Consider the following 20,889-nt stretch of genomic DNA (forward strand, 5'->3'; position numbering starts at 1 on the left):
CACAGATGTTAAGTCCCATAGTTCTCAGAGCCAGAGGTTTAAGTAGTTCTAAGTTCTAGGGGACTGATGACCTCAGATGTTAAGTCCTATAGTGCTCAGAGCCATTTTTTGAACAGGTGTACTCTCTTCTTTACCCCGTACTTGCCCCACCATCTGAAGAACGCAATAATTCCATACTTACCAAAAGTCTCACTGGATGTAGCCGGAAAGCTTAAATACAGGAATGTAAAAATGGTTCAAATGGCTCTGAGCACTATGGGACTTAACATCCGTGGTCATGAGGCCTCTAGAACTTAGAACTACTTAAACCTAACTAACCTAAGAACATCACACACATCCATGCCCGAGGCAGGATTCGAAACTGCGACCGTAGCGGTCACGCGGTTCCAGACTGAAGCGCCTAGAACCGCACGGCCACACCGGCCGGCAGGAATGTAAAAACCCAATAGTAAAGACAGCACTGCAACTTTCGATAAGAGTGGAATATATAAAATTATTAGTAATGGTGCAAATTCTATATAGGTCAGCCTGGCTGGAGAGTTGTACCCGCTTGTAGGAAGTCCACAGAAGTTGGAAACTTAGAAAAGGCACCTGTTTAAGACAGATTATTTTGTTCAGCCACATTTTTGGAATATGTCACCAGAGTTTATTGTTCAGTTATTTTCTTCTACAAACAAATGTTCTAAATTTATATTGTTTACTAGTTAAAGTGTCACATATTTTCATCATTTACTGCATGTACACAGGCTATTTAGGCCCATGGCAGAAGACAAAAATACACATAGACAAGACATACATACAACATAATAAAATGATTAGCTCATCAAGTCCACGAATCATGAGAAAATAGTTGTAGCATCACAGAAATTTATTACATATGTTTGCACATTTACTTCTGTCTTGGGCACCTTCAGTGCTGGCTGTTCGCTCTGCTTCTTCCAGGCTCACTGAAGTCCTGTACCTCTACCAAGTTCGCAGACGACCTCTTGGACGTCTACCAAATGGCTGGTGTAGAAACACTCTGTTAGGAAGAGTGCCCTCTGCTCGTTCAACACGTCCTGCACGCTATAACCTTATTGCAATCACTCTCCCAATATCAGCTTTCTTAAACCGCCGATACAGGTCTTCATTGTGCCTTCTCCCCTATCTTGCAGTTTCTGCATTATATACCGCGCCATAAATTTTGCTTAAAACATTCCTCTCAAACGCACGACAGCGCCATTTCATTGTCTGTGTACTAGCCCATGACTCACAACCATATAATCCAACCGGTCGCACTAGCGACATGTATAGCTGCACCTTGCTTTCCTGTGGTCCGATATGTGACATGTATAGGTGGTTTCAGTTGAAGTACACTCCGTCCGCAGCTCGTGGTCGTGCGGTAGTGTTCTCGCTTTCCGCGCAGGGGTTCCCGGGTTCGATTCCCGGCGGGGTCAGAGATTTTCTCTGCCCCGTGATGACTGGGTGTTGTGTGATGTCCTTGGGTTAGTTAGGTTTAAGTAGCTCTAGGTTCTAGGGTCCTGCTGACCATAGATGTTAAGTCCCATAGTGCTGAGAGCCATTCGAACCATTTTTGTAGTACACCCCTTCCGCACTTACTATTCTTCGTCGAATTTCCTTATCTCCCTTTTATTCGACGATATTGACCCCAGATGCTTAAATTTGTCAGCTCTTTCAAAATTTTGACCGTCTATGCTGATGACGACCATATCATTTTGTCGACGAGAGACTGCCACATACTTCGTTTTGTTATCGTTGACCAGCAGCCCTAGTTTTCTCGCTTTTAGCATAAATCGAGAGGTATCTGCTGTCACGCCGTTTAGAGTTTCACCCACAATCGCCAAATCATCTCCAAATGCAAGGATCGTATAACTTCCAACAATTTCCATCACCCTATTACGACTGACTGCATGTCTCAAGTTGTCCAGCGCTATGTTAAACAGAACTGGTGACAGAGGACTGCCCTGTCTCAACCCATTCTTAACTGTGAAGAGTGACGACGACTGATTTGCAAAGCAACTTGATGCGCTGTGCTGAAAACAGTTTTCTTCTTTTTTTATTGAATTTCAATTTCCTATCCGGAGCGGGCTGGCAGCAGTATAGGTGCCGTCCGTCAGCTGAGAGACAGTACATAACAGGGAGACATTTAAAATAACATAAAGGAGAAAATATGGCGAAACGGAGATATAAAAAAAAGGGGGGGCAGAATGGAAGATAGCATACAAAAGGGGGTGATTGTAAAAATAGAGATAAAAACCTAAAAAAAACTCACTGTGATGATTAAAAGAACACAAGGCGAAGTACGGTTAGAGCATAAAAGTTGCGATGGGCGGCGTAGCACAGAACAATCACGGAAAGCAACATTATGTAAAAGTCCAGCACACGATTAAAATCACAGCATTAGACGTCATTGTAGAACAAGACCGAACACAACACTGACGTAGCTCGCCGACGACGAAGAACGAATTGAGAGGATCCGCCAGGGGCACGGATACGATGGAGTACTTCACTGGTATGATGAACTCCCGCATTATCTTCCAGAGGGCGGTCCGATTAATGCTGCCTGCCAGAAGTCAATGAATCTAAGGTGTAGGTCTTTATCTTACAAGGGGAGGCCGCCAATTGTAAATTCAGATTCGATTCATACTGCGCATAATAAAAGCTCATGGCCAGAGGTGTAATGTGGCAAAGCACCAAGATGCACTTCTCAGCCGTTGTCGAGAAAATCGACAGTTAAAAGAAACCGTTGCGGTGAAATACTCTCTACGATTAATAGTTTTCCACAGCGTCGTCGCGCAGCGGTAAGCGCTCGGGTTCGTAATCCGAAGGTCGCCGGATCGAATCTCGCGCCGTGCAATTTTTTTTATTATTAGTTTTCTATAATTCAAATATATATATATATATATATATATATATATATATATATATATATATATATATAAACTATTAATGAATTGCTTATGCATGTTGGTGAAGGCGGATCGCTCTCCAATTGTAGCGCCTCCATTTTTCCGGTTTTTTAACAGGGTGTACCAAAGCTCTCCCGTCCACACTGATTTTCATTGATGTTGTAAGTTGCGCTAGGGACCGCATCTACCTTCTTTCGAAGTTAGCATGCAACTACGCTGTTATGCGGCGGCTCGTTTCGGCCCATTCAACATCTGTCCTTCTAGTGTGACGAGCGAGTAACGGAGTTTATATTTCTTACGTGCCACAGCGAATTTGTGTTCGTGGGGTCTCTATTCTACACTCCTGGAAATTGAAATAAGAACACCGTGAATTCATTGTCCCAGGAAGGGGAAACTTTATTGACACATTCCTGGGGTCAGATACATCACATGATCACACTGACAGAACCACAGGCACATAGACACAGGCAACAGAGCATGCACAATGTCGGCACTAGTACAGTGTATATCCACCTTTCGCAGCAATGCAGGCTGCTATTCTCCCATGGAGACGATCGTAGAGATGCTGGATGTAGTCCTGTGGAACGGCTTGCCATGCTATTTCCACCTGGCGCCTCAGTTGGACCAGCGTTCGTGCTGGACGTGCAGACCGCGTGAGACGACGCTTCATCCAGTCCCAAACATGCTCAATGGGGGACAGATCCGGAGATCTTGCTGGCCAGGGTAGCTGACTTACACCTTCTAGAGCACGTTTGGTGGCACGGGATACATGCGGACGTGCATTGTCCTGTTGGAACAGCAAGTTCCCTTGCCGGTCTAGGAATGGTAGAACGATGGGTTCGATGACGGTTTGGATGTACCGTGCACTATTCAGTGTCCCCTCGACGATCACCAGTGGTGTACGGCCAGTGTAGGAGATCGCTCCCCACACCATGATGCCGGGTGTTGGCCCTGTGTGCCTCGGTTGTATGCAGTCCTGATTGTGGCGCTCACCTGCACGGCGCCAAACACGCATACGACTATCATTGGCACCAAGGCAGAAGCGACTCTCAACGCTGAAGACGACACGTCTCCATTCGTCCCTCCATTCACGCCTGTCGCGACACCACTGGAGGCGGGCTGCACGATGTTGGGGCGTGAGCGGAAGACGGCCTAACGGTGTGCGGGACCGTGGCCCAGCTTCATGGAGACGGTTGCGAATGGTCCTCGCCGATACCCCAGGAGCAACAGTGTCCCTAATTTGCTGGGAAGTGGCGGTGCGGTCCCCTACGGTACTGCGTAGGATCCTACGGTCTTGGCGTGCATCCGTGCGTCGCTGCGGTCCGGTCCCAGGTCGATGGGCACGTGCACCTTCCGCCGACCACTGGCGACAACATCGATGTACTGTGGAGACCTCACGCCCCACGTGTTGAGCAATTCGGCGGTACGTCCACCCGGCCTCCCGCATGCCCACTATTCGCCCTCGCTCAAAGTCCGTCAACTGCACATACGGTTCACGTCCACGCTGTCGCGGCATGCTACCAGTGTTAAAGACTGCGATGGAGTCCGTATGCCACGGCAAACTGGCTGACACTGACGGCGGCGGTGCACAAATGCTGCGCAGCTAGCGCCATTCGACGGCCAACACCGCGGTTCCTGGTGTGTCCGCTGTGCCGCGCGTGTGATCATTGCTTGTACAGCCCTCTCGTAGTGTCCGGAGCAAGTATGGTGGGTCTGACACACCGGTGTCAATGTGTTCTTTTTTCCATTTCCAGGAGTGTAATTCGAATGTTTGACTTACGCTATACGTATTCGTTTCGGAATATCGTTTCTACGTCTTCCGTTAATTATACGTGGTTAACATTATGAAGACAATTAATTACATTTGTGAAATACAACTTTGTTTGTGGAAAACATAATGATGTTCGAAGTCGCCAGTTTTTCCACGACAAACGACTTTCAACAACTTATTATATGCATAGTTGTTGCAACTGATTGCCGGGAATTATATATATATATATATATATATATATATATATATATATATATATATATATGTGTGTGTGTGTGTGTGTGTGTGTGTGTGTGTGTGTGTGTGTGTGTACACATTTGAATTACAAAAAACAAATACTAAAAAAAAAGTTGCTTGGTGCGAGATTCGATCCGGGACTTGCGGATTACAAACCCGAGCGCTTATCGCTGCTCCACGACGCTGAAGAAAATTATTAATCGTAGAGAGTATTTCACCGCAACGGTTTCTTTTAACTGTCGATTTTCTCGACAACGGCTGAGAAGTGCATCTTGGTGCTTTGCCACATTACACCTCTGGCCATGAGCTTTTATTATGCGCAATATGAATCGAATCTGAATGTCACAATTGGCGGCCTCCCCTTGTTAGTTAAATAATCTTACATCGCATTTACAAAGAAATAATCGCTCTTGTTTTGTTGCTAATTCTAACATTAACATCTTTCAACTATGGAAATGCAGATGATCTGTACATGCACTAGTGTAGCAGGTGCAGAAGTATGAAGCCGGAATTTGCCTATAGACGGTGCTAGCCGTCAGTGTAGCAGGGCCCGTGGGACCGCGTCTGCAGCGCCATCTGCTTCCTGTGGCGGCTGACGACGAATGTCAACACACAGTGACGCATGTTCCATACATAGACGGAGCGAGGTGGCGCAGTGGTTAGCACACTGCACCCGCATTAGGGAGGACGACGGTTCAATCCCGCGTCCAGTCATCCTGATGTAGGTTTTCCGTGATTTCCTTAATCGCTCCAGCCAAATGCCGGGATGGTTCCTTCAGTATCCCACCTGGTAGGCGGCGCGTGGGTCTGCTCCTGTAAACTGGAGGGTAGGCCGAATGTACGAAGCGAATAGGAGCAGGAAAAGGTGAAGTCCTGCGGTACTGCGTATAAGTTAAGGCTCTTTTACTGGTGTATGAACACATACAAATAATATTGTAATGTTGTTGCTTTAATCTGATCTGAAAGCGGTGCTGATATTCAAGACCATAAAAGTGGGTTACAAGCTGTGAGCTGTCTGGGGAAGTTAACCTTGCATTACTGAGCAACTGTTTCACCAGGTATTCAGTCTAGCTTACCAAATTCCCAACCAGACTAACATTAATTATAATCTTTTAATAGTCATACGACAACCGGTGATATATATATATATATAAAAAGAGAATTTAAATAAAAAGAAATAAATCACTTTATATTTGGAAATTTATTTTAACGTTGATCATTGAAATTTCAGCACATTAAACTTGATTCATAACTAAGCTGGTGCCTTATTTAGGATTGTGAAAATGTGAGTTTTTAATCTTACGGAACACATCAAATATGTAGCCAAGATTGGGAGACTGCATACAACACTGCATTCATAAAATAACACACGAAGAACGTTGAAACATATGCAAGAGGAAATTAACCACAACCAACCGATTCAATTTTCACCCAAAGAAGTTACGTTCGTAGCGCAATCCTGTCCGTCATGTAATTACCACACACTGGTATACTAAATTCATACTAACTCTCTGTGAAATCTTCCCGAAAAGAATAGCTAAGGGCTACTTTGATGATTACACCACATGCTTCACGTGGTCAACTTGGGTTACACCAAGAGTGTAACTCCACAATAATTTTGATAATTAAAATAAATTAGATCGAAAAGCAATTTACAAAAGAAAAACCTCGAACTGGTTATCATCTCACGCACATTCGCATTTAAGATTGATGATCTTAGTTAGAGTTACTGATCAACACGTGGTTCAACTTTACTCACAAAGTAGTGACAAAGCAACTACCGGAAGATATTCTGAGCTTCACACTCGAATTACACTGCGTTGCAATTTAAGATATCATTAGATATTTTAGAGCTAAACCTGAAATAAAGGCGATTAAAATTTCAGTTAGGCTGAACTTAAGAAATCCATTGTCCTACGGACTTAGCAGACACGCGCTTAGCCGGAGACCTTACCACCTCAGACGCTCGCCGCGGACAGACTGACCTGGGCTCCTACCGAGCGCTTAACAGATACAAACGGAAGTGACTAGAGAGGCAGCTTCCTATACCAACATGACAAGGGATGGACAGAACCATACTAAGAATAGAAACCTCTCTGCTTTTAGAAAGCGTAGCTACCTGTTCCGACGTTGGTCCTACTGTTCTCTAGCAGACAGGCTTGTCTGCTACCATCCAGCATGCAACTAGAAATACATTTGCTCATTCATCCTCTCACACAGAGGGGAAGGGGGATGACAGTATCTTATCATATACAGTATATAAAAGAAAGCAGATGTAGGTTCCGTATGAGACTGTGTGACATGAATTACATATAAACTGTGTTTTAAAGTGTAGTAGTGCGACAGATCGTTCTTGTTTATCTGTAAAAGTAACACGTTCCAATGCTGAGTCTCCTCCCAGATAGTCAGAAACACCACAGTAAATTTAGAAGAGGAATTTATGCCGTGAAGGACAACATATTTAAGAAATTAACATGAGAGGAATCCAACAGAGACCTTTCAATATTACTTTGGCTGAAATGAGCACGTAGGTGCGAAGCAACACAGCTACTAGTAGTTGGACAAACTATCACTGAAGTAACTGAAGTACAAAGCCTGTAATGGCTAGCCCCTATGAAGTAGAAGTTAAGTTGCTTGGTCATCTGCTCGTGATCAACTGGGCAGAATCTGGAGCGGCGCTCGTAGAGCTGCATAGCGCCGGCTAGAGGGCGCTGTCGTCGGTCTTGGTGTCGTAGTGCCAACCTAACAACTTTGCACCTACGCCGTTTCGTCGTAGCTATCGATACCACAGTTCCTTTGAAACGGCACGACCGACTTCGTTCCCCATCCTTCCCTAATCCTATAAGACCCCCAAACAACCCAACCGAACCCAACCCACCAAGATTCATACATCGATATCTGTTTCAAACCCGTAAACGTGTCGAATTTTCTGCCTATGAATTACGATTTGCAGACAGCATTGGTATTCTGTTATCGTTTGAATAAAACTGCTGCAGAATCGCATCGAATGCTTGTCGAAGCTTTCAGCGAACAATGTCTGGGGTAAACACAGTGTTTCGCGTGGTTCAAAAAAATTCAAAAGTGGTGATTTTGACTTGAGAAAGGTCAAGCGCGGGAAACCACCGGAAAAGTTTGAAGACAACGAATTATAGGCCTTATTGGATGAAGGTGATATTCAAACTCAACAGGAACTCGCGGAACAATTGAGTGTGACGCAGAAAGCCGTTTCTCTTCGGTTGAAATCTATGGGAAAGGTGCAGAAAGTGGGAAAATTGGTTCCACATGAACAGAGTGAAAGACAACAAGCAAATCGAAAGACCACTTGTGAAATGCTGCTTGCCACATACAAGTCGTTTCTCTGTCTAATAATGACAGGTGATGAAAAATGGATATATTCTGAGAATTCTAAGCGTCTTAAATCGTGGGTGAATCCAGCAAAACCGTCGACATCCACTGCAAGATCAAATGCTTTGGAAAGAAGACTATGGTCTGTGTTTGGTGAGATCAAAAGGATGTCATGAGCTACTAAAATCTGGTGAAACCGTTAACACTGATCGCTACCAACAGCAAATGATCGATTTAAATCGAGTATTACGTTAAAAACGGCCGGAATATGCAAAAAGTCAACAGAAAGTCATATTCCTCCATGACAGCGTCCCATCACACGCAGCAAGACGGGTCAAAGAAACGATCGAGGCGTTCGATTGGGAAATACTAGGGCATGCGTCTTATTCTCCAGACTTGGCTTCGTCAGATTATCACCTATTTGCATCATTGGGACACGCTCTCCCTGAACTACGTTTCAATTCGTATGAAAATGTACGAAAATGGCTCGCTGACTGGTTCGCTTGAAAAGAAGAACTGTTTCTTTGGTGTGGCATTCATAGCCTGCTAGAGAGGTGGGACAAATATATAATTATCAATAGAAATTAATCTGAGTAAAATATTGTTTTTCTCTTTCAAACAGCAGACGTGTAATTATTGCGACGGATTTCCGGTTTAATACTTCTACACCTGGTAAAATGTTTGGTGCAAAAAAATTTAACTGCATCACATACTTATCTTTGTACCTGATGATGGTATAATAACCGGATACCTGTTCATATTACAAATAATAAATGTTGTTGTTGTTGTGGTCTTCAGTCCTGAGACTGGTTTGATGCAGCTCTCCATGCTACTCTATCCTGTGCAAGCTTTTTCATCTCCCAGTACCTACTGCAACCTTCATCCTTCTGAATCTGCTTAGTGTATTCATCTCTTGGTCTCCCTCTACGATTTTTACCCTCCACGCTGCCCTCCAATACTAATTTGGTGATCCCTTGATGCCTCACAACATGTCCTACAAACCGATCCCTTCTTCTGGTCAAGTTGTGCCACAAACTTCTCTTCTCCCCAATCCTATTCAATACTTCCTCATTAGTTATGTGATCTACCCATCTAATCTTCAGCATTCTTCTGTAGCACCACATTTCGAAAGCTTCTATTCTCTTCTTGTCCAAACTATTTATCGTCCACGTTTCACTTCCATACATGGCTACACTCCATACGAACGCTTTCAGAAATGACTTCCTGACACTTAAATCAATACTGGATGTTAACAAATTTCTCTTCTTCAGAAACGCTTTCCTTGCCATTGCCAGCCTACATTTTATATCCTCTCTACTTCGACCATCATCAGTTATTTTGCTCCCCAAATAGCAAAACTCCTTTACTACTTTAAGTGCCTCATTTCCTAATCTAATTCCCTCAGCATCACCCGACTTAATTCGACTACATTCCATTATCCTTGGTTTGCTTTTGTTGATGTTCATCTTATATCCTCCTTTCAAGACACTGTCCATTCCATTCAACTGCTCTTCCAAGTCCTTTGCTGTCTCTGACAGAATTACAATGTCATCGGCGAACCTCAAAGTTTTTATTTCTTCTCCATGAATTTTAATACCTACTCCGAATTTTTCTTTTGTTTCCTTTACTACTTGCTCAATATACAGATTGAACAACATCGGGGAGAGGCTACAACCCTGTCTTACTCCCTTCCCAACCACTGCTTCCCTTTCATGTCCCTCGACTCTTATAACTGCCATCTGGTTTCTGTACAAATTGTAAATAGCCTTTCGCTCCCTGTATTTTACCCCTGCCATCTTTAGAATTTGAAAGAGAGTATTCCAGTCAACATTGTCAAAAGCTTTCTCTAAGTCTACAAATGCTAGAAACGTAGGTTTGCCTTTCCTTAATCTTTCTTCTAAGATAAGTCGTAAGGTCAGTATTGCCTCACGTGTTCCAGTGTTTCTACGGAAAATAATAAATATTGTAGAATATTACACCAGTGTCCTGTGTGTTTCATTCATAATGATTCCTAGATGTATTGGGCTCTGCTTACGTGGTTCTTAGGTGCCACCGGTAGTCACATGTAGCTTCCTTTGGACTTCTTGATTATCTAGGAGGAATGCAGTAAGTCAGTTTTATTTGTGTTAGGCTGAAGTCTCCATTTACAGAAGTCATCATTCAGTTTCATCAGACATCTTGTCAGCAGTCAGGGTGCATTAGGTCTTTACTCTGAAAGACTAACGCTAGGTCATCTAAATACTAGACTTTCGTACAGTCCGTGTCTGGCATACCATGGGGATACATGTGGCATATCATGGGCAGCAAGGGAGAAGCCTCCCTGAAGACTGTGGGTACTTCACACAGGCTGTTACACAGCAACAAGTGTGCAAAAGAACCGGGCCGGATGAAGTGTCTACATGCATAAATAAGTTTGTACGGAACCTTCCGTGCGCCAGTCGTACTCGCACTTATCGGGATTTATTGTATGTGATAACTCCCTGCTATTGTTAATTTTTGGCGCAATCTATTCTGAGTTTTAAGATTTTTCAAATCGGTTTCTATGACTTGTGTGCAGCGATTTCGTGCCATCAGATGGTCTGCAAATATTGAATGGGAACCATTACATTTAACACTTTTAGATATTGTGTACGTCTGGTCCTGAAGCTGCTACATGTTTGATCCACATACACACACTGTCGGCACAAGTGTGTGTGCGGATTATGCCAACTAGCGCGGTATTCAAAGCAGAGCCAAAATAATTTTGACAGGAGCATATTGTTGAAACTCTGCCATATAGGCCGCCAAGTCAGTCGCTGCGTCAGAGGCGTGCGCAAGGAGGGAGCGAGGGAGGGTAAAAGGGTGTGGATACAGGCTTCTTATGCATTACACAAGTCTCACGAATTTCTGGCTATGATCGTCTACAACTTACTGAGCTGTGGCCGGGCGGTTCTAGGCACTTCAGTCTAGAACCACGCGACCGCTCCGGTCGCAGGTTCGAATCCTGCCTCGGGCATGGATGTTTGTGATGTCCTTAGGTTTGTAAGTAAGCTGTTTAGGTTTTCTTATTGGTAACGCCACGTAGCGCTCTGTATGAAAAATCACTGGCTGGGCTGTGTGCAGTCTGTGGCTAGTTTGCATTGTTGTCTGACTTTTGAAGATTTTGTTCCATTGTGTCTAACTTTTGAAGATTTTGTCCCATTTGTTTCTGATTTTGTTCAAGCGTTGTGTATAACTTTTGTAGCCTTTGTCCCATTTGTTGCATTAACTGTAATAACAGTGCACTGGTGTCTGAAACATGTTCCTCAGTGCTATTCGGCAGTGCATTTGAACCGGCAATATTCGCATTTTGAAAAGCAGAAAATGTGTCTTGATTTATTTGAGAAAACGGTGAGGACCCAAAACCTGAATCTACAGTATTTGCAAGATTGTGTCCTGTCATTTCGGAATCCTGAGGCGAGCTGTTGTCGACCGATCGATCGATAATGCTTCCCTGTTCACTAATTGTTTCACTGCCTACACCATTATTTGCAGCCCACTCAATTTCCCTATGCACAATTACCAAATTACTACTTTGAACATTAGTTAATTCATTACATGGTGGCGCTAACACACTGCTTTCGTCTTCACTGTCATTTCTCAGTTTACTTTGGAGCCTAGTATTACGTTTTTCACACGCCATTATTGTCACAATATTTCACACGACAACACAGAAAAACACAATTTGAAGAGCAAAAATAAGAGAACACATTAACATAGCACTGAAAATAATATCTAGCTAATTGCAAACACAGCTGCGAAATACTTGGTGCAAATTTACATGCATGCCACAACTGTTTTACTGTACAACAATGAAAGACTGCAACCACAAAGGAGATTCTCTCTACAATTACACGCTAGCAATAAACAATAACTACACTTATTACACAAACTACAAAAAAAAATCAGAAGATTCCAGTGAGGTATCCTCGGCTAAGGGACGACATATGAAACGTCCCCTTAGAAAAATTATACATGACTGTGTTTAAACTGACACAAAATATTTTTAGCGCAACACAATCTGACTTTCAAAATCCCTACCAAAGAATGGCCCTGAATAACATTAACCTATACCCTTCACAAATCACTTACCTCAGCAAAAATCTTCGTTACTCGGACTACTGCAATACAGCGAGCGCTACTACTGCCAGCTAAATAAAAGATTCAAACTACGGAAGGCACTAACTACTGATAGGCATAGTTAGGAAATGAAAGATTTTAATAGAGAACAATGTATTTACCTTAATAGTCATAATATATATAGCAGTTCATGACATCCATTCTTACAAATGTACTGTTTCTGATGGACACACCTCCAGATTATCCATTCTCAAAAATCGGCCATCTCACTTCCCACATCCACGACTGCTGGCGGCTCACCTCCAACTGCTCAACGCTACGCGCTGTTCACATCCAGCTGCCCAACACTACAATGGCAGACAACAATGCAAACTAGCCACAGACTGCACACAGCACAGCCAGTGAATTTTCATACAGAGCGCTACGTGGCGTTACCAATAAGAAAACCTAAACAGCCTACTTACAGGTTAGTCAGATTTAAGTAGTCCCATAGTGCTCAGAGACATTTGAAGCATTTTCTACTAAGCTGTAGATTTGATTTTACCGAGCGTGACAAGAAATATTGTGACTAACCTACTGTTTACAAGGCTATTGATAGATAATATTACGTTCAGTGCGGGATCGAGTACAGAGAAGAAAGAAGTGAGGATTGCTAGAATTGGTTCACATGTGGCCCTTGATGATCTTTGTGTATTTGTTTGTGGTGTTCTGAATTTTATCGTCACGGACAGTGATTCATTTTCTCATGGTACTTGTTGGCTAACTGTTGCTATTGTTCGTTGTGGATCTATTGGTAGTATTGGCGGCGCTGAATGTTTCAGTGATCGTGATATTATTACTTACAGTACTTTTGATACTGGTGAAGATTACAATAAGGGGAAGCATTATTTTTATTCTACAGTGCCTTTTGTCGTGGACACACGTGATCGTCGTAAGGTTGATGAAGATGAAAGTGTATACAGGGTGTTTCAGAAGCTATGGTCAATAATTCACGCATGGTAAGTACAGGTCAAAAACCGGCCGGGATGAGGACAAGGCGTACTTGGATAGCTCAGATTGTAGAGCACTTGCCCGCGAAAGGCAAAGGTCCCGAGTTCGAGTCTCGGTCAGGCACACAGTTTTAATCTGCCAAGAAGTTTCATGACTGTGTATTATCATAAATAAAGATTCCTTTCGTTACAAAAAGAGAAAAAGGACATATTGATCTTGCCAAAATCCGGAAAGAGATGCTTCTAGGCGTTGCAACTCTCACGGGCAGCGTGGCACGTTCAATGTGTGAGGCATCTCGGGGTATCTCTGTGGGAGCGCGCCTCGATTGCGTGTTTGCGCGACACGGAGCTGTCGTTACGTAACTTCGTCTCGGAATCTTTTTGATTTTTATGTCGTTCATCACAAATTACACTACTGGCCATTAAAATTACTACACCACGAAGATGACGTGCTACGGACGCGAAATTTAACCGACAGGAACAAGATGCTGTGATATGCAAATGATTAGCTTTTCAGAGCTTTCACACGAGGTTGGCGCCGGTAGCGACACCTACAACATGCTGACATGAGGAAAGTTTCTAACCGATTTCTCATACACAGTTGACCGGCGTTGCCTGGTGAAACGTTGTTGTGAAACCTCGTGTAAGGAGGAGAAATGCGTACCATCACGTTTCCAACTTTAATAAAGGTCGGATTGTAGCCTATCGCGATTGCGGTTTATCGTATCGCGACACTGCTGCTCGCGTTGGTCGACATCAAACGACTGTTAGCAGAATATGGAATCGCTGGGTTCAGGAGGGTAATACGGAACGCCGTACTGGATCCCAACGACCTCGTATCACTAGCAGTCGAGATGACAGCCATCTTATCCGCATGGCTGTAACTGATCGTGCAGCCAGTTTCAATTCCAGAGTCAACAGATGGGGACATTTACAAGACAACAACCATCTGCACGAACAGTTCGACGACGTTTGCAGCAGCATGGACTATCAGCTCGGAGACCATGGCTGCGGTTGTTCTTGAGGCTACATCACAGACAGGTGTACTCAACGACGAACCTGGGTGCACGAATAGCAAAACGTCATTTTTTCGGATGAATCCAGGTTCTGTTTACAGCATCACGATGGTCGCATCCGTGTTTGGCGACATCGCGGTGAATGCACATTGGAAGCGTGTATTCGTCATCGCCATGCTGGCGTATCACCCGACGTGATGGTATGGTGTGCCATTGGTTACACGTCTCGGTCACCTCTTGTTCGCATTGACGGCACTTTGAACAGTGGACGTTACATTTCAGATGTGTTACGACCCGTAGCTCTACCCTTTATTCGATCCCTGCGAAACTCTACATTTCAGCAGGATAATACACGATTGCATGTTGCAGGTCCTGATCGGGCCTTTCTGGATACAGATAATGTTCGACTGCTGCCCTTGCCATCACATTCTCCAGATCTCTCACCAATTGAAAACGTCTGATCAATGGTGGGCTCGTCACAATACGCCAGTCACTACTCTCGATGAACTGTGGCATCGTGTTGAAGCTGCATGGGCAGCTGTACCTGTACACGCCATCCAAGCTCTGTTTGACTCAATGCCCAGGCGTATCAAGGCCGTTATTACGGCCAGAGGTGGTTGTTCTGGGTACTGATTTCTCAGGACCTATTGAAACATCCCCTTTGAACAATTGTACATGACTGTGCTTTTACTGACACACAATATTTTTTAGCGCAACGCAATCTGACTTTCAATAATCCCTACAAAAGAATGGCCCTGACTAACATTAACCTATACCTTTCAGAAATCACTTACCTCACAAAAATCTTCGTTACTCGAACTACTGCAATACAGCGAGCGCCACTACTGCCAGCTAAATAAAAGATTCAAACTATGGAAGGCACTAACTACTGATAGGCATAGTTAGCGAACGAAAGATTTTAATAGAGAACAAAAAATGTATTTACCTTATTAGTCATCAAAGGTCATAATATATATAGCAGTTCATGACATCCAGTCTTACAAATTTCAATACTCCGCCATCTCTCTCCCCACATCCACCACTGCTGGCGGCTCACCTCCAACTGCGCAACGCTACGCGCTGTTAACAGCCAACTGCCCAACACTACAATGGCAGACAACAATGCAAACTAGCCACAGACTGCACACAGCACAGCCAGTGATTTTCATACAGAGCGCTATGTAACGTTGCCAATAAGAAAACATAAACAGCCTACTTACATAGCCCCAATGCTCCCCACAAAAAAATTTTACAAATTGTTTTGGGCAGTGGCCAATAATGATTTGAAAAAATTTTTCATAGTTACAATAAGAAAGATATTAAATGCATACACTTATTGATACAATGTTGGTCAAAAGCTAAAATTTTCTCATAGTCTATAAAGACAGTCCTGATCATTCATCACAGTGAAATTGCAGTTTTTTTTATTTCAAAGTTTGAGCAGTAAAAAAAATGCACATGGAAGTAGTGGATTTCCATGCAGTCTTGAAGAAGTAGTGTTGTCCTTCCAACGGAAAGACAGTGCTGATTCTGGACATGCAGACAGGTAATGGGCCACAATAGAGGAAACCCACAGCAGAGTCATTCGACGTTTTGAAGAATATTGGTAGGTAGGTCATCACAGAGTAGACCCACTGTAGTCCTGGTAACGATTATGGTATTGGTGGGCCACCAGAGGTGCAGACCCACTGTAGTCCTGGTAGAGATTGTGGTATTGGTGGGCCACCAGAGGTGCAGACCCACTGTAGTCCTTGTAGAAATAATGGTACTGGTGAGTCAGCAAAGGTGTAGACCCACTGTAGACCTTGTAGAGACGGCCAACAGCCATCTGTTGCGACTGTGCAGGAGCACAATCACCATCAAAGAGTCTTGCGGAGAATATAGCAAGTCCATAAACCACCACTTGTGCACTCACAAACTTTTTGGAATTGTCCTTACAACCAGCAATACTGTTAACCAGTCCCTTGCTGAATTATCAACACACGGGCAAACACTAATAGTCCCAACTTCTCATATATTGTGCATATACTATGACCAACAGAAACGTGTGCAGCGAAATGGAACTTACAAGTTACTTAATTTGATGAACTGGCGTCAATTTCAATTTTATAACATGAGAATACAATAACAAAGGTACAAAATACATCATTAAATAACATAACAATACAGATGACATTTGTAGTAAGATGGGCTTTACAAAAGAATAGAAATAACATATACATCAGTGTCACAGGAATTATGACATAAGTATATACATGAAAGATCAGAATAACTGTTGAAACATCAACTTCACACATGAGCAACAAAACAGAAGAGATAAATAATGTCTAAACATCTTTACAAAGTAAGTTACATATTATAAATGCAAATTATATTTGAAGATAACAGTTGTTGTTGTTGTTGAGTTGTTTTTGGGGGAAGAGACCAAACAGCGAGGTCATCGGTCTCATCGGATTAGGGAAGGATGGGGAAGGAAGTCGGCCGTGCCCTTTGAAAGGAACCATCCCAGCATTTGCCTGGAGCGATTTAGGGAAATCACGGAAAACCTAAATCAGGATGGCCGGACGCGGGATTGAACCGTCGTCCTCCCGAATGCGAGTCCAGTGTGCTACCACTGCGCCACCTCGCTCGGTGAGGATAACAGTATTCATCATCATAGTGAATGTAGCTTAGTACTAGAAAAATTCTACAACATAAGTCTTATCAGATAAACACATAAAGACAGGAAAAAGACAAATACACAAGAGTACACAAACACATAGTGGGATAACACAAGGAAAGGACAGGGTTTGTTTTACTGCAGTATTTTGCAAACAAAACTTTCTTTACTTCTCGGAGATCTCCCTTCGTTCTTCACTATTTCCAAAAAGTCCTATCTATACCTGCTCTCTGTACTTTTCTCGTATAAACTCTCAGTGCTTTTCTTCAAATTCATAGCAACTCATTCTCTTATATGCTACCCCCTCTTAAGCCAACTTAAATCTACTGAGCTCAAATGCTAAACTAAGGGACGAGGCAATGCAGCAGCACAAAACAATTAACACAAACAGCAAAGACAAAAAAAAATGGAAATTTGCAAAGCAAGCTACAGTAAATCTAAATTACCAAGCAATGCAACATTACAACTAATATGAGCCAATGTGCAGCAACAAGAAAAATAAATCAGTAGTAAAACTAACTTAACAGAATAATACAAAGTGAAATTTAGTAGCACTATGCCTGGCAAACAGCAGCAGCAAATGCAATAACTTATATCTAAACATGACAAAGCTCAAGCAGAAAAAAATATTACACATGAAACGTCCCCTTTCAACAATTACACATGACTGTGCTTTTACTGACACACAATATTTTTTAGCGCAACGCAATCTGACTTTCAATAATCCCTACAAAAGAATGGCCCTTGCTAACATTAACCTATACCTTTCACAAATCAAAATGGTTCAAATGGCTCTGAGCACTATGGGACTCAACTTCTGAGGTCATTCGACCCCTAGGACTTAGAACTAGTTAAACCTAACTAACCTAAGGACATCACAAACATCCATGCCCGAGGCAGGATTCGAACCTGCGATCGTAGTGGTCTTGCGGTTCCAGACTGCAGCGCCTTTAACCGCACGACCACTTCGGCCGGCTTTCACAAATCACTTACCTCTCAAAAATCTTCGTTACTCGAACTACTGCAATACAGCGAGCGCCACTAGTGCCAGCTAAATAAAAGATTCAAACTACGGAAGGCACTAACTACTGATAGGCATAGTTAGCAAATGAAAGATTTTAATAGAGAACAAAAAATGTATTTACCTTATTAGTCATCAAAGGTCATAATATATATAGCAGTTCATGACATCCAGTCTTACAAATTTCAAAACTCCGCCATCTCTACTCCCCACATCCACCACTGCTGGCGGCTCACCTCCAACTGCGCAACGCTACGCGCTGTTAACAGCCCAGCTGCCCAACACTACAATGGCAGACAACAATGCAAACTAGCCACGGACTGCAGACAGCACAGCCAGTGATTTTCATACAGAGCGCTACGTAACGTTGCCAATAAGAAAACATAAACAGCCTACTTACACTATGCACCCAAATTGCGTGAAAATGTAACCACATGTCAGTTCTAGTATAATATATTTGTCCAATGAATACCCGTTTATCATCTGCATTTCTTCTTGGTGTAGCAATTTTAATGGCCAGTAGTGTATTATGATTCCTTGCTGTGGTGACATTTTCGGCGCTGTTTTGCTGTCAAGACGGACGCTGAACTTTACGCAGCTTTTCTTTGTATTTTCCTCGTACAACCCTACCCGAGCTGCAGAAAGGAACCGCTGGAGTACCGTGAAGCGTGGATCCCAGTACAAAGTAAGCAAGGCGGTGGTATATGGGTCTGTCATCTGTACGCAGCTTCCTCGAGAACACCCCCTCACCTCGCTTCACAACGTGGTCTCAGTGTACCAGTTGTCTGTGGGCAAGGAAGACCCGTGGTAGCTGGCAATCCTACATTCAGATTTACACGGCACGGCTGTTGCAGTAGTACCTGAAGAATACTACCATGATGTACTTCATCTGTGAGTCCACATGCATCGGTCGAAACAGAAATTCCCGTTTTATGCGGTGCGAAAGAAGGAAAAAGGTTTGAAACTTCGCGGTCGAAACGATGTCCTCTCTAGCAATTGCAACATTTTTAGCTTTAAGGGGTATACAACGTGAATCACCTAAAACGTGCATTGCACATACTGCGAAAATTGTAACTGCTACTTATGTGCGGTTTTCACAGAGTGGATTGGTAATTAGGGGCTCGATTTGTTAGCCAATCTACAGATTGTAATAATACTTTTAAGGTATATTTTCGTGCAAACGTTCACTGTTTTAAAGGGAACAATATCTATTGACATTAACAAACTGAACGTAGGATAAACTAGAATTTCAGCGGTGTTTGTTGGGGGACTCTAGTGCGGATCGTTTACGAGATACCGTGTTTCGAAAAACATCCAAACTAACTATTTTTTGCACCTTTTAACTTGCGTAGTTGTTAGGTACGATGTCGTTATGTTTCCTTACAGTGTGCTTGTGTGTCCCTTAAGTGCATTGCGACTTGCTAGCCAGTTCAAAAAAATGGTTCAAATGGCTCTGAGGTCTATGTGACTTAACATCTGAGATCATCAGTCCCCTAGAACTTAGAACTACTTAAACCTAACTAACCTAAGGACATCATACACATCCATGTCCGAGGCAGGATTCGAACCTGCGACCGTAGCGGACGCACGGTTCCAGACTTTAGCGCCTAGAACCGCTCAGCCACACCGTCCGGCTGCTAGCCAGTTACTGCGTGATAGTCCAAGCAATAGGTCGTGAGTTGACTATGTGATTTACCAATGCGGAAAAAGCCGACAGGCTCGTGGTGTATCGAGAGTGTAGGAAGAATCCAGTTCGTTCTTACAGGGTTACAAACAAAACAAAGCTAAAATAAACTCCGCCCGAACAGGCTGTGGAAGGCCCAGAGGCGTCACTGGATGCGGATATGGAGGGGCATGTGGTCAGCACACCGCTCTCGCGGCCGTATGTCAGTTTCCGAGACCGGAGCCTCTACTTCTCAATCAAGTAGCTCCTCAGTTTGCCGCACAAGGGCTGAGTGCACCCCGCTTGCCAACAGCGCTCGGCAGACCGGATGGTTACCCACCCAAGTGCTAGCCCAGCCCGACAGCGCTTAACTTCGGTGATCTGACAGGAACCGGTATTACCACTGCGGCAAGGCCGTTGGCTATACAGTGTATGCGGCAAGATATTCCAATAGACCTCAACCAACTCGGCAATTACCAACCTCTTCAACCAGAAATTCCCGTTTTATGCGGTACGAAAGAAGGAAAAAGGTTTGAAACTTCGCGGTCGAAACGATGTCCTCTCTAGCAATTGCAACATTTTTAGCTTTAAGGGGTATACAACGTGAATCACCTAAAACGTGCATTGCACATACTGCGAAAATTGTAACTGTTACTGATGTGCGGTTTTCACAGAGTGGATTGGTAATTGGGGGCTCGTATTGTGAGCCAATCTACAGATTGTAATAACACTTATAAGGTATATTTAAAGTGATAGTGTAACACTTAGTGTAACAGAAGGAAACAAGTGACGGCAGAAGAGAGGAAAATAAATGTTCTTGCTGCTGTTGCACTTGATCCGCACGTTAGCTGCAGCAAAATCGCACGTGGAAGTGATGTAACTCAGGCGAGTGTCTTACACATTCTCTATCGACATAGGTTCCATCCTTATCGTATTTCTCTCCATCAAACCACTGCGTACAAACGATTATGAGGACCCATTTCATAATATGTATGTTTGCACAAAAGATACACTTTATAAACATTATTACAATCTGTTGACTGGCTAACAATACGAGCCCCTGGCAGCCAATCGATTCTGTGAAAATCGTACATCAACAGTACCTTCTATTTCCGCAATATTTGCAGTGCAAGTTTTAGGTGATTCGTCCAGTGCAATAGCTTCACATACAGTCATAATCC

At 43.3% G+C, this 20,889-nt stretch overlaps 1 pseudogene; it reads right to left on the reverse strand.

The window, feature by feature from the left end:
• Window positions 1-20,012: 20,012 nt before the first annotated feature.
• LOC126425374 (5S ribosomal RNA) lies at window positions 20,013-20,130 on the reverse strand (annotated as a pseudogene).
• Between the last annotated feature and the right edge of the window lie 759 nt (window positions 20,131-20,889).

This window comes from Schistocerca serialis, chromosome 10 (assembly GCF_023864345.2).
Source record: "Schistocerca serialis cubense isolate TAMUIC-IGC-003099 chromosome 10, iqSchSeri2.2, whole genome shotgun sequence".
Lineage (NCBI taxonomy): Eukaryota > Metazoa > Arthropoda > Insecta > Orthoptera > Acrididae > Schistocerca > Schistocerca serialis.